Consider the following 15,047-nt stretch of genomic DNA (forward strand, 5'->3'; position numbering starts at 1 on the left):
TCCTTCATCTAGCCTGCTCTCTGACTCATGCTTTTTGAGTCAGAAAGATAACAAAATAAACAGCTCGACTAAGGCCCGGTTTGCCCTGGAATTAATGGAAAACTGATCTGGGTAAATCCCTCTGTTCCGTTAGCACGCAGTCAATGTGACGCATCCGTCAATAAAGGAAAAATCACTGCATACCCAAACGGATCTGTTCCCACAGAGCAATGTGAACAGATCCTATTGATTAACATGGGATTCATTCACTTCCATTAAGGTGTATTCTGTTGCAGTCCACTACACAGACCATTTTTTTATCCAAAGTGAACCGGGCCTTACAGAAATGACGATAAAGTTGTTTTTAAAGAAGAAACTGCTCCATTATATTTAGAGATGTTAATCAAGACATCTATCCTATTATATATTTGCCTCATCCAAGCAGCATAAGTTGAGCCTCATACTCACGTGGACTGCCAATAGGGAGGGATAAGGATTTGATCTCTTGGATGACCGTTTGGGGACCGAGGCTGTAGAGATACGTCGCTAGCCTGCAGGAAGGAAGGAGGCTGAAGGTGCCACACATGACTGAGTGGATGGAGTAAGGATGAGAACAATGCCCTCAGTCAGTGCTCGGCCGAATCGATTCGCCTGGTGAACTGACTGCTAATGTATCAAGGTGATTGGAGGCCGCTGTACAAACGTAAGACTGACGACCAGCTGCCTTGGCTAAAAGCAGTCTTTCATCTGAATGAGGCTTTAGACAACTGTTTACAGAGTTAAGGTGTGTACACATGCAGTCACTTCGTCCACAGGGACCGGGACTGGATCCCTCGAGTGACAATTTGGGCCCAAGTGCTGTACAGAGAGATGGAACTGCAGTGCACAATGGAGTGGCTTTGAGTGGACGGGGTAAGCAGGGGAGAGATGATCTGGCACTCCAAATCTTTTGGTAATGCATTTAAAGGGAAGGTTCAGGGAGGGTGGGTAAAAAATAAAAATCAATTTCCACTTACCTGGGGCTTCCTCCAGCCCGTGGCAGGCAGGAGGTGCCCTCGCCGCCGCTCCGCAGGCTCCCGGTGGTCTCCGGTGGCCGACCCGACCTGGCCAGGCCAGCTGCCAGGTCGGGCTCTTCTGCGCTCCAAGGCCCGGAACTTTTGCGTCCCACGCCGGCGCGCTGACGTCATCGGACGTCCTCCGGGCTCTACTGCGCATGCGCAGTAGTTCTGCGCCTACGCAGTAGAGCCCGGAGGACGTCCGATGACGTCAGAGCGCCGGCGTGGGACGCAGAAGTTCCGGGCCTTGGAGCGCAGAAGAGCCCGACCTGGCGGCCGGCCTGGCCAGGTCGGGTCGGCCACCGGAGACCACCGGGAGCGGCGGCGAGGGCACCTCCTGCCTGCCACGGGCTGGAGGAAGCCCCAGGTAAGTGGAAATTGATTTTTATTTTTTACCCACCCTCCCTGAACCTTCCCTTTAAGCAGTTATACACATGCTATATTCTCAACAGAGGTGACCCAGACCGGAAACTCAACTTGAGAACCATCTAGCATGTGCACAAAGCTTTAGATAAAAAGAGACAGAGGTAGTGTGAGGAATGCTAAAACTTTCTCAGCTGACGGCATATGAAGGAACAGAAGCATCTCTAAAACATTATAAAATCACAAAATATTTTGTCAACCCAATGCTCAATCCAAGGAAACATCATGGCATTTATTATTGGAGTGTCTGTCCTTAGAACACTGACAAACAAATGTTCAATATGGAACCCTGATGCAGCCGTTTGGGGGGGGGGGGGGGGGACTACTTTCTGGGGAGACTACTGAAAGGAAATGATGGTGAAAGACAGTAATGCAGATATGGATGGTATATAAGCATTGTGGTGTCAGTGGCTGGTGAGCTCACATATAAGCTTGAACTACTTTGTGCGCTGCGTAATATGTTGGCGCTTTATAAATACAATAAATAATAAATAAATGTGACAGGCACTACATTTTGATTTATGTTCACTTAAACTGATGTAACTAGACACTTTGCATTGTATCACCTGACGAAGCCCCTCTGGGCTGAAACATGTAGGGATTGGTGTAGAGATGCTGTGTCTTTTGTAGTGTTGTGGGGGTATTCCAGGTGGACAGCCTGACCACTTTACATTTCATACACAAAAAAAATACACTGGTCTTTTAGTGGCAAGTCAATTGGAAATCTAACTGCACAGAATGCCAACTGCTCTACAAGAGCAGATATACCAATTGTCTGCGGGCCTTAAACTCAGATACTTTGAATCTGCAAAACCACCATCAAGAAAAGTTAGCCCAAGCCTCGCTTGTCACAAATGTCTTTATTGTGAACAATCAATCTGAGAAATGTATCAAGAATCACTGCAATTAAAAACCAATAAAAAACACTACAAGAATCCCAGGAATGGCACGGTACGTCCCCGCTTTAACACCTGCTCCATACATACATGAATGCCATTCATTCAACAGGAAACAAACTGCATGCAATTGTTTTACAAACACAGGGGCCTGGCGATCCCCCAAGCAAGGTCATGACTGTGCTGCTAATGACTCTATGCTCCGCTTGTGCTATGCAAGACTTACCAATGCTATGCAAAACCTGCTAACCACAACTTATATTAAGGGCTTTTATCTAGTCCAGGCTTTCTCAACCAGGGTTCCCTGGAACCCCAGGGTTCCTTGATTACTCTCCAGGGGTTCCTTGGCATTTTCCCCCATCGTGGGTGATACATAATAGAGCATATTGGAATAATGGGTACTGTAAAAAAAGAACACTAGATTGGGTGTCAGAATAATGAGCACAATAATAAAAAGCACCAGAATAAGGAGACACTGTATTAGGGGGTAGTGCTATAAACAGCCACACCTATTTTTAAAGACCATGCGTCCTGCAAAATAAGTGCAGGGGTTCCTTGAGATCACAAAATTATTTGTAGGGTTCCTCCAGGGTAAAAAGGTTGAGAAAGGCTGATCTAGCTGGTGATGTTGTGCTGTGTACATCAAGGTGGAAATGGATTGCTACTGCTGGACTGAGTTGCTATCTGTATTGCGGAGGACATGCATCTAGACATTTGATACAGATGATTGACAATCACGTGAAGCTGTATGATCCATTCTGCTTATATGTTTGCATTCATTGGAACTGCCAATATAGGTTCAGCCTAAATTGCGGACCTTTAGTAAGCCAAGTTAATGGAATAGCTACTGCAACACCCAGAGCTCTGTGGTATATCACAATTGCATGCAGTTTTCCTATTGAAATAATGTCATGTATGTATGGAGCAGGTGTGAAAGTGGGGGTGTACCGTGCCATTCCTGTGGTTCTTGTAGTGTTTTTAATGGGTTTTAATTACATATGAAGGAACAGAAGCATCTCTAAAACATTATAAAATCACAAAATATTTTGTCAACCCAATGCTCAATCCAAGGAAACATCATGGCATTTATTATTGGAGTGTCTGTCCTTAGAACACTGACAAACAAATGTTCAATATGGAACCCTGATGCAGCCGTTTGGGGGGGGGGGGGGGACTACTTTCTGGGGAGACTACTGAAAGGAAATGATGGTGAAAGACAGTAATGCAGATATGGATGGTATATAAGCATTGTGGTGTCAGTGGCTGGTGAGCTCACATATAAGCTTGAACTACTTTGTGCGCTGCGTAATATGTTGGCGCTTTATAAATACAATAAATAATAAATAAATGTGACAGGCACTACATTTTGATTTATGTTCACTTAAACTGATGTAACTAGACACTTTGCATTGTATCACCTGACGAAGCCCCTCTGGGCTGAAACATGTAGGGATTGGTGTAGAGATGCTGTGTCTTTTGTAGTGTTGTGGGGGTATTCCAGGTGGACAGCCTGACCACTTTACATTTCATACACAAAAAAAATACACTGGTCTTTTAGTGGCAAGTCAATTGGAAATCTAACTGCACAGAATGCCAACTGCTCTACAAGAGCAGATATACCAATTGTCTGCGGGCCTTAAACTCAGATACTTTGAATCTGCAAAACCACCATCAAGAAAAGTTAGCCCAAGCCTCGCTTGTCACAAATGTCTTTATTGTGAACAATCAATCTGAGAAATGTATCAAGAATCACTGCAATTAAAAACCAATAAAAAACACTACAAGAATCCCAGGAATGGCACGGTACGTCCCCGCTTTAACACCTGCTCCATACATACATGAATGCCATTCATTCAACAGGAAACAAACTGCATGCAATTGTTTTACAAACACAGGGGCCTGGCGATCCCCCAAGCAAGGTCATGACTGTGCTGCTAATGACTCTATGCTCCGCTTGTGCTATGCAAGACTTACCAATGCTATGCAAAACCTGCTAACCACAACTTATATTAAGGGCTTTTATCTAGTCCAGGCTTTCTCAACCAGGGTTCCCTGGAACCCCAGGGTTCCTTGATTACTCTCCAGGGGTTCCTTGGCATTTTCCCCCATCGTGGGTGATACATAATAGAGCATATTGGAATAATGGGTACTGTAAAAAAAGAACACTAGATTGGGTGTCAGAATAATGAGCACAATAATAAAAAGCACCAGAATAAGGAGACACTGTATTAGGGGGTAGTGCTATAAACAGCCACACCTATTTTTAAAGACCATGCGTCCTGCAAAATAAGTGCAGGGGTTCCTTGAGATCACAAAATTATTTGTAGGGTTCCTCCAGGGTAAAAAGGTTGAGAAAGGCTGATCTAGCTGGTGATGTTGTGCTGTGTACATCAAGGTGGAAATGGATTGCTACTGCTGGACTGAGTTGCTATCTGTATTGCGGAGGACATGCATCTAGACATTTGATACAGATGATTGACAATCACGTGAAGCTGTATGATCCATTCTGCTTATATGTTTGCATTCATTGGAACTGCCAATATAGGTTCAGCCTAAATTGCGGACCTTTAGTAAGCCAAGTTAATGGAATAGCTACTGCAACACCCAGAGCTCTGTGGTATATCACAATTGCATGCAGTTTTCCTATTGAAATAATGTCATGTATGTATGGAGCAGGTGTGAAAGTGGGGGTGTACCGTGCCATTCCTGTGGTTCTTGTAGTGTTTTTAATGGGTTTTAATTACAGTGATTTTTGATAAAGACATTTTTGATAAGTGACAAGCAAGGCCTGGGCTAACTTTTCTTGATGGCGGTTTTGCAGATTCACTTTACATTTCATACTCACTAAGTAGTGGTCTTTACTGCCATTTGTACCATATTCGAAAACCCCTGGTTTTATATAGCAATATTTGTACGTTTATACATGGGCTCTTAAATATGTATCAAATGTTATGTTTTAGGAATACTTCATTGGATTTGTGTTTACAACTACTGCGCAATTTCTTTGTGTGTGTATTACCCTTTAACTAAAACTGGAACTCATCTTGCCTATGCTGTTCAGTTATATGTGGAGACTTGGCCACTGCAAGCACTGAAGAAGCGCTAGTATCACATCTGCCTGGCTGGTGACTGGAAGGGACATCCTCACAGAAAAGCATGCATTTGCTGCTGTACCTGGTCATTGCGGCACAGTACAGGCGTTAGGTCTCTGTGCGATCCTCACGGCCCAGCATGGTGCAGTCGCAGCTAGTCAGGTTCCCGTGGTGGCAGGAGGCAGATCTGATGTTAATCACTGGCTCCTTGAAAGTTCCTTTGGAGCTTGGAGAAAGATGGCGTGGAAATTGCTAGGAATCCATCTTGTCTGCAAAGATTAGAAACATTGTAAAATTAATGCCACAGCAAAGAAATTGTTTCAATCAAACAAGTACAGTCATCTGGCCTTTGAGAGACCCACTTGTCTAAGAAAAAAATCCCATCCATACAGATGCAGTCAACTAATCGTTCTAGTTGACAAAGATAAGCTTATCTCCTACTAACAAGAAGAAAGAAAAATTAAAATGATTTTACAAAACAGAGAACTGATAGAAGCGGTACTACTTTACATCGGCATAATGGAGATTCGGTTGATTGTTGAAGAACAGGAATGAGGAAATAATGGATTTGATCTGGCCATGTATGGCCAAGAGAAGTGTACTCTTATAGCAGTGTTTCACAACATTATTATAGCATGTGTCCCTCTGTAATAGTTGATGTTTGCCGAGTACTCCTTATTGTGAATAACGTCATTTCAAGTACCTCTTGACACACATATTTGTTAGGTGTACTTTATAGTTGTGCATCAATGATTTTTAAACATTCCTTTAGGTTTTAAATGAGAAAAATACTTATTCAGACTTATCTAATGACTTAATTTTTGAAACCCCAAACTTATTTTAACCTTCTAGCTACCCTGCCCGAGTTAGCTCGCTTTAGATAACTTTGGGCAGGGCTGCCACAGCTGGCTTAACTCATGCTGCCTAGCGCAGCCTAACGCAGAGCGGCAGGGAGCGCTTGATAGTTACCTGATCTGGACGCAGGCTTCGCTCTCCCCTTGCAGGATTGTCTCTCCTTTTCTATCACTGAGCGGCGCTGTAATGCCAACATCCACTTCTGAGTCCCGATCACGCGTCATGTCATTTTATGTGATCGGGATCCGAAGGAGGATGACAGTGGTGTAGCTCCATTTGGTGGAGGAAAAGGAGATCGGCTCTGTATTGCTGACATCTTCCCATCAGGTCACGATCATATCGTATCACATGATCGGGACCCAGAGGAGAATGTAGGCATTACAGCACCTCCCAATAGGAGAGTCGATCCTGCAAGGGGAGGGCAATGCTGCGGTTGAATCAGGTAAACAGGAAGCGCTCCCTGTCGCTCTGAATTACGCTGGGGGGGGCACAAAAGAATGTGACGCTGCAGTGCACATAATTTAAAAAGAAAGAATACAGCAGGGAGAAGGCTAATAGACTGACTATGACAAGTTCAAGGACCCCCTGAACCCATTGCGAGTTCCCCCAGGGGTACGTGCACCATGAGATCCTAGGCTCTATAGTACTTCGTATGGCCAGTGAAACGTATCCCTCTCAGAGGAAGTAAATAAGCCCTCTTTAACAGATCGAACACAAATTAAGTTATTATAATATATAAATTGACCAGATATGTATCTGTTACATACTAGTGGTGTCTGTGTCCAGCAATGTCCCATCTCTTTACACAAATTACATTATTGCAGTGAAAAATGATCACAGTCACTTTTTCGCTAGTTGCTTATTGCCTTATTTGGACATAACTACTAATGAAGTGTTTCTAGGAAGTGACTTGCACCCTGCAGTGCATTGTACTGCTGTGTTTACAACCCAATATTATTTACATTTAATGGCAACTATGCTCCCAACCAGAAGCCCTCCATTCATCTCCTCACAGTCTGCCAGGAATATTGTGCCACTATAGTTATATGAAAGAAGCTGTCTGGTGTTGGTCTACACATGATGTACTTGATACAATCAGTGGTTCCAAGCCCAGTAATGATACACCAAGAAGAGTAAATGAGTATTACCATGGCTACACATATATATCAACATGTATTGCTTCTTCAGATAAGCAGACATAGAAGAACCTTTCCCTTCACCCCCCAAGCCGATTAGTAACAGGTCCCCATTACATTTCCACACAGCACAGCCTTAGCTGAAGACTCTATTATAGACTCCAGCTGCCATATTGGTAGTGGTTGTGTAAAAAGTGTAAGGTGTCTGTGTCAGTGTGTGTTCTGTGTCAGTATAGACAGGCAGGGCAGGCAGAGCATGGGGGGAGGAAAAGATCATCCTCCACACTCTTGCGCCTCCAACCAGATGAAATAAATAGGACAAAGAGCCTGCCAGACAGTAAATTGATATTTATTACCCTTAGGAAGAATAGCAGTCATTCCCACAAGACAGAAAAGGCATCTATAGGAGGAGTCGGGAAGGAGGGGGTCAGCCTGAATCAACCCTTAAACGTCCAAATTGAATTTACTACACTTCTTCGTGCCCTGGTCCACACATATTAGTAGGCTTAGCAATGCCTAGACGCTCTGCCGCTGCATCTCCATTTCTTTTAAAATGCTATGGAAATGCTTTTCTGCAACAATGGTAAAAATAGACAGTGAAACCTTGAGTCATGGACTTGTATAGCTGACATAGGCTGCTATAGAAAGTCTGAAAGGCTTAATATCCTTGTTAAATCATTCTGGCTTTTTTCTGGGGACGCATTCCTTATTATCAGCTCAGGGAATGAGAGGTTGGAGATAATTTTTTTCCTCTGGTAATGCAATGGGCATACCTCCTTTATAATTATGGTAATTTGTTGGCTGTGAATCCTTCTACCTGAATCGCATCTGTATGCCAAATCACACATCTAATTAACTGACTTCATCTAAAAGAGAACACTGTTATATACAGCAAAATATCAGGTATGTTTCGGTCACAGAACCCTAATACTACAGATGCTATGAATGGAAGCTAACACAGTGCTGGTACAGTGTTCTCCGCAGAATTTTTTTCCAGCCGGGTGGCATGAAATAGTAGCCGGGTGGCATGGAAAAGTAGCCGGGTGGGGCGAGATGAAAATGCAGGGCAACTCTGCTTACAGCATAGGAGGAGGTGAAGAGGACAGCCGGGTGGTCACCAAATCTAGCCGGGTGGAGCACCCGGCTGAAAGAGGCTGGGGAGAACACTGTGGTACCTCTACTGTAGAAGACTCCCATGCACTGTCCTTATGGAACACTGAGCCATATGGAATGTATGCATTTTCCCAGCAGTTTTACCCAATAAAGAAGTAAACAATTATGTAGAAAACGTTCCTTTTAAGCCGCTGTCAGGAAAGCTTTTGGACAGCCATGCACCTTAAGGGAGTTGTGTTCCGTAGAGTACAACGAACCAGGCACTTTGTTAGTGGCTTTTCCCAGCTCGTCAGAAGAAGCACAATTGCTACACCAGCATAGCCATTACTCAGAAGCATGAAATGTGCTAATAAGGAACAATAAATTGTAAAATGTACCTAAGAAGTCAAGAGATGCAGCCAGTTAACGCTAAGGCTGTCCATGCATCACCCAATATTGTGGGCTGATCGACCATTCCATCTAATAATTTTATCGGACAACCGATACCACAACATGGCCACCCCATTAATCTTTTGACCAATTTCAGCCAGAAATCAATCAAAAGCATCAAATGGGAATGCTGTAAGATCTCGGTTGCAAGGGGTAATGGCATCCAATTCCCCGAAGACTGACTGACCCCCATCTGGAGACCCCCCCACCCCACCCGGGACCTGTGTGCAGTGTGGAAAATTCACCTGTCATGCCAGTCTCCTCCGGTGTCACTGCCAGCACCTGTACCATGTGAAATGGTCGTGTGTAGCGGAGTAACTACGTGCACCACTGTCATGTGGTACAGGTTATCGATGTGACCCAGCAAACTGGAGGAGGCCAGGATTCACACCAATAGACAGGTGAGCCTTCAAACGCTGCTCATGGGTGGGACACATATACACTAGGGGGATGGCAGCGGCGACACAAGGACGATTTTCATGCTGAAATCTATTGGAAATTGTTGTGCAGATTTAAGGGATCTAACTAATAGTTGATCTGGAGGCAGATTGAGTGACATATGTCCACCTTTACATTACACTTACATACTACATAAGATTCTAGCAATAGAACAGTAATCATCAGTTCGGGTACTCATCGGCTACTGAGAGTTCATGCTTCCCTCCAAACTGAGCAAGGCACAGAGATAGATAAACTTTATCCAAGGAACCTGATTGCATTGTGGGAAATAATGGCTTTTTCCAACAGCCAAGCAAGCAATATATCCCTCTGTGCATAGAACTAATGAAAATTTCGCACAGATCACCTGGCAAAACTAAGGAGGTCACCACCAGTGATACATTTCAAATGTAGATCAGGGAGAGGAAAGTTTTTACAATGAGCCAACAATGACTATATAATCTGTAAATTAATATTTTAAAAAAAATAACCAATTTTATTCACTGTTATTTTCACTACAGTTCCTCTTTAAGATCAACATTCCATCCTGACATCTGACAGAATAGTGCACAATGGTTTACAGATAAATCATTGATCATTCTTCTGATCCAAAGCCCATCTGACTGTGTGGTGGATACTGGAGTCATGAAATAACTTAATTTTGCACTGCCGACAGTGTGGTTGATCCAGGAGGGTGCTGTAAGCCCCGGACGGAGGATGCTGTGTGCACAGACGCAGGAGTAAAGTACATATGTCAGCTGGGGATTATTTACTGTGAATAACGGTGAGTTGAAGGAGCTAAAGCCGCAGAGGAGCAGTGAATCTGCCTGCGAGCAAGTCAGCCCCTCTCACTATCAGTGCACTGATCTGTCTAGCCTTATATGGACTGTGATCCATGAGGTAATGTCTGGTCAAGGAACTGTGATCCATGCAGTCGAAGTTAGAGTCGGAGAAAATTTGAGTGCCTGGAGCGGGAGTTGGTGGTTTCATAAACTGACAAGTGGGAGTCGAATGATTTCTGTACAGACTCCACAGCCCTGGATCCATGTATCTGACTTTCCCTCATGGTATAAAGGCATAATAATGTGACAACTCCCTGGATTTACTCCACATAACATCGTTTAAAGGGGTTCTCCAACGCTGTGTTATATTATAAGGCAGTGTAAATGCGTGCTAATGCTGCTAATATAACCCTATGGGTAAAACATGCCAATTATAGATCATTATTATGTGTTTGCTTGGAGATAATTGAATTTAAAGCTGGTGGCACACGTAATTCGCCAATTTTTTATCGCTTTTAGTGTACGAGGTCCTGGCCTGGCTTACTGGCAAATTTGAGGCAGTTTGTGGATGAATGTCTATACCTTTTTGTACAATAAAGTTCTGTATTACCTGTTAGTATTGTGACTCGTGCAAATTTTAATTATGTTCAGTGTTCTATTGAGTTAATTGCTACGTCCATAATCTGTTATACTATGGTTGCAAAATACACTTTATTGTTGGGTTCAAGACTTGGCACAATTTTGCACGTCTTTCTATATTGGCAATCATAAAAGGCTAGGCCTTATGCGACTCAAGAAACAAGTTTGCATCCTGAAAATAGCTGTAATCACACAGCTAAATCTGACCAGTACAAGCATTAAATGTCATCAAAAGGCACTTATGTTCAATGTCAAGAGTAGGTGGTTTGTTGTATGTAAAGAAAGCTAGTAATGGTTACACCACTGATAAATGACAGTTCAGGAGGATCACAAGACTGCAGTCTTAATACTAGTTGTCACATACATGCCACGTTACATGCATAGTTTGCCAATCCAGTCACCTTCCTCTATGCCTCAAATAGCACCATGACGTTTTTATTTTATAAGAGCAGAGCGATTTTAACCATTTTACCCCCAGCGGTACGGATTTCTCTGTCCCTTTTTCCACCCTGTTACCACCAAGGGACGAAGAAATCCGTACCTGACGCTGCTCCCGCCGCTGTCCATGCTCCCGCTCGCCCGTCCGCGCGCCCCCGTGCTCATGCCAGTGCTTTCTACGAGAAGCAGCGATCATTGTGAGAAAAAAAAACAGTGTCCCAGCCTCCTAACCCTTCCTGCAAGCGTACTTCCTGTACGCTTGCAGGTCGCATAAACAAAAAGTTACTGATATATTGTAAAAATAGTAAAACTACACCCTAAAGCATTTTTCAGATACAAATACATTACTTTTACACTAAAAATTAACTCATTACCTCCTACACTCTCCAATTTTATTTTTTTTTGTAATTAAAAAAAAAATTACAATTAAAAAATATACATACCGTAAATAGTTACCTTAGGGACTGAACTTTTTAAATATTTATGTCAAGAGGGTGTAACACTGTTACTTTATAAACTATGGGCTTGTAATTAGGGATGGACGCAAAACTGAAAAAAATGCACCTTTATTTCCAAATAAAATATTGGCGCCAAACATTGTGATAGGGACATAATTTAAACGGTTTTATAACCGGGACAAAAGGGCAAATACATTTCATGGGTTTTAATTACAGTAGCATGCATTATTTAAAAACTATAAAGGCCGAAAACTGAAAAATAATAAAAAATGTTCCTACATTTTTTCCTATTTTCCCATTAAAACACATTTAGAATAAAATAATTCTTGGCATAATGTCCCACCTAAAGAAAGCCTAATTGGTGGCGAAAAGAACAAGATATAGTTCATTTCATTGTGATAAGTAATGATAAAGTTATAGACGAATGAATGGAAGAAGCGCTGAAAGGTGAGAATTGCTCTGGTGCTCAAGGGGTAAAACCCCTCAGTTGTGAAGTGGTTAATGTACACTTGATTTAGACCTTTCTGTAAACTTCCATTTTTTCAAAGAAAAAAAAAATATTACTAGAAACTAGAAAGTCATCCGTATGTTGACAATACTGCTTTTCTCCTTCCCTGTGCATACTTACCACCATTAAAGTGGACCCAAATTAATAATACAAGATTCCAGAAATAAAATCTATTTTCTAAATTATAATAATAAATAGCAGACTTTTTTCAGCTGCATGATGACAAATATAAAATATTTTACATATATTGGAGGATCCCCTCCCTTCCTTTCATATTGCTGGGACAGAATCCGGCAGACTGGTGGAGTAGGAGGTGTCCGGCAAAGGAGGAATTGCTAATGGCCGCCACCTGTATAACCCTAGTTATGAAAAGAGAAGGGTGAAAAGCATGCTCTGAAATGCTCATAGGCTTGAAGGAGTGTTTTTTTATCTTTGTATGTGTCAGAATGGTGCAGCTAAATATTTTGAATAAAAAAAAAAAAAAAAAGTTTGGTTTGGGTCCGCTTTAATTTTTTTTTTTTTTTATATTTAAAATTTTTTTATTAGATAAGATAATAAAGGCTCATAACAAAATTGTTTCCAATTTACACTTGTACAAGAAGTTACAGTGCAATAAAACACAGAACATACCAAGACTCTTATCTGTTTGGGTAACTATCTAATAATAGGCATTTTCTGTAAACTATTATATAACATTCTCAGCAGAGTTCCACGTTTCCCTTCAGCGTATACTATTGTGGTAGTGGAACCGAAAAATTATAAAGTTTGAGCCTCGTGAGGCCCTAGTGGTATTCAAAAGTTAGGAGAGGGTGTCTACCCAGACACTCCCCGCCTATCCCCGTAGATCAGAAAAGAGAAGAAGATAGAGAAGAAAAGTTAAGAGAGGAGTCAACCTTGAGACCATTACCTATTCCAGGTAAACCTAAAAGCATAACATTCAAAAGGATATATCACCCCACACCTTATTGAACACATGCATTTTATCCTGTATTCTAGCAGTCAAATATTCCAGATTATATACATATTTAATTCTTGCTTGAAATTCTGACATAGTGGGAGGCTGTGCATCCTTCCAATGCTTAGAGATCAAACAGCGTGCTGCTGATAAGAAATGATTTATCAATCTGGATGAATTATTTTTAATTTTGAGCATGGGTTTGGCAAGCAAACAGATCCATGGATCCAAAGGGACCTCAATTTCAGTAAATCTTTTGATGAAGGCCAGAACTTGTGTCCAAAAGGGTTGGATTATCGGGCAGTCCCACATGATATGGTGTAACGAACCAGTGTCTCCACAGTTTCTCCAGCATGCCGGGGATATTGAGGGTAGCCATTTGTTAAGACGCACCGGAGTTTTATACCACAACATCATAATTTTGTAGATATTTTCCTTAGTTTGGACGCAAATGGATGTTTTTGCTGCGTTCTGCCAGATCTTTAGCCAGGATTCTGGTGTAGTTGTTGTGTGAAACGCTTGGTCCCAATATTGCATATATTTATGTTGGAGATCCGGGTGGTGTCTCTTGGGGTCATTTAGCCACGTGTAGAGCATGGAGATAAGGCCTTTTTGTTTGGGGCCTCCTTCCCAAATTGATTCCAGTTCCGATTTTTGTGGGAATTCCACGGAGGAGGACACAGTGCATATAAAGTGGCGGATTTGTAAGTACTGTAAATAGTAAGAGTCAGATAGATTTAATTTTTCTTTTAGTGTGTCGTATGAGTACAGTTTTCCGGTGAAGGGGTCTAGACGGTCCCTTATGCACAGAATGTTCTTGGTCTTCCATATTGAGGTTGTTGCTATTTTTAAACCTGGGGTAAATGCAGGATTGCCGAATATAGGGATGTAGCTGGAGTTCCTAGTAAACAAAGTGATTCGTTTCCCTAAAGAAAACCATAAGCGGATGTTAGAAGACACAGAAGAGTAAATTTTGTATGGTAAATAGCTGTTTCCTATCTGATTCCAGAGTAAGGCACTTGGATGATATGGTTTGAGGACCTGAAACTCTATCTGAGCCCATCTAGCGTGTGGGCCACGTTCCCACCAGGCCACCATCTGTCTAAATTGCCCAGCAACATAATAATTGTATAAGTTTGGCACTGAGAGTCCACCGGCATGTCTTTGGAGTGTAAGTATAGGCCTGGCAATGCGGGGGGGTCTGCAGTGCCAAATAAATCTAAACAATGCTCTCTGTAGTGGAATCAGAAATGATTTGGGGATCCAAAAAGGAATTGCTGAGAATACATATAACAGCTTGGGGAGAGAATTCATTTTGAATGATGCCATACGGCCAAACCAAGAAATAGGATAATCTTCCCATCTATGGAGATCCGAGATTACTCTGTTTATAATTGGAGTAACATTGTGCTTTATAAGATTTGAAGTAAGTGAGGTAACCTGGATGCCAAGATATTTTATAGTAGACTCTTGCCATTTATATGAGAAGCTAGATTTTAGGGTATTCATGGTTTGTGGCGTTAAGTAAAAAGGAAGTATTTCCGATTTAGTGGCATTTATTTTGTAGTTTGATAGCTGGCCGTACCTGGAGAGCTCTGCATGTAATACAGGGACGGAGATTATGGGATTTACAAGGGACAGAAGGACATCGTCCGCGTATAGTGAAATTTTAAAGGTGGACCTACCTATTGTGATGCCCATTATGTCAGGGTTGTCCCTTATCCTTGCAGCCAGTGGCTCTATGGATAGGGCAAAAAGCAATGGGGACAGGGGACAGCCCTGCCTGGTTCCATTGGAGATATGGAAATAATCATTAGGATTGGTATACGGAATCTTTATAGCTACTTTAGG

The 15,047-nt window shown here is 42.3% G+C and overlaps 1 protein-coding gene across 1 annotated transcript in view; it reads right to left on the reverse strand.

The window, feature by feature from the left end:
* Nucleotides 1-15,047, reverse strand: part of MBD6 (methyl-CpG binding domain protein 6) — a 107,286-nt gene that overhangs the window by 45,253 nt on the left and 46,986 nt on the right. The window contains exon 2 of the mRNA XM_068267438.1: nt 5,528-5,714. The gene's annotated coding sequence lies outside the window, so the exon portion shown is untranslated. The remainder of the gene's footprint in view (nt 1-5,527; nt 5,715-15,047) is intronic.

Source organism: Hyperolius riggenbachi, chromosome 2, assembly GCF_040937935.1.
Source record: "Hyperolius riggenbachi isolate aHypRig1 chromosome 2, aHypRig1.pri, whole genome shotgun sequence".
In the NCBI taxonomy this organism is placed as follows: Eukaryota; Metazoa; Chordata; class Amphibia; order Anura; family Hyperoliidae; genus Hyperolius; species Hyperolius riggenbachi.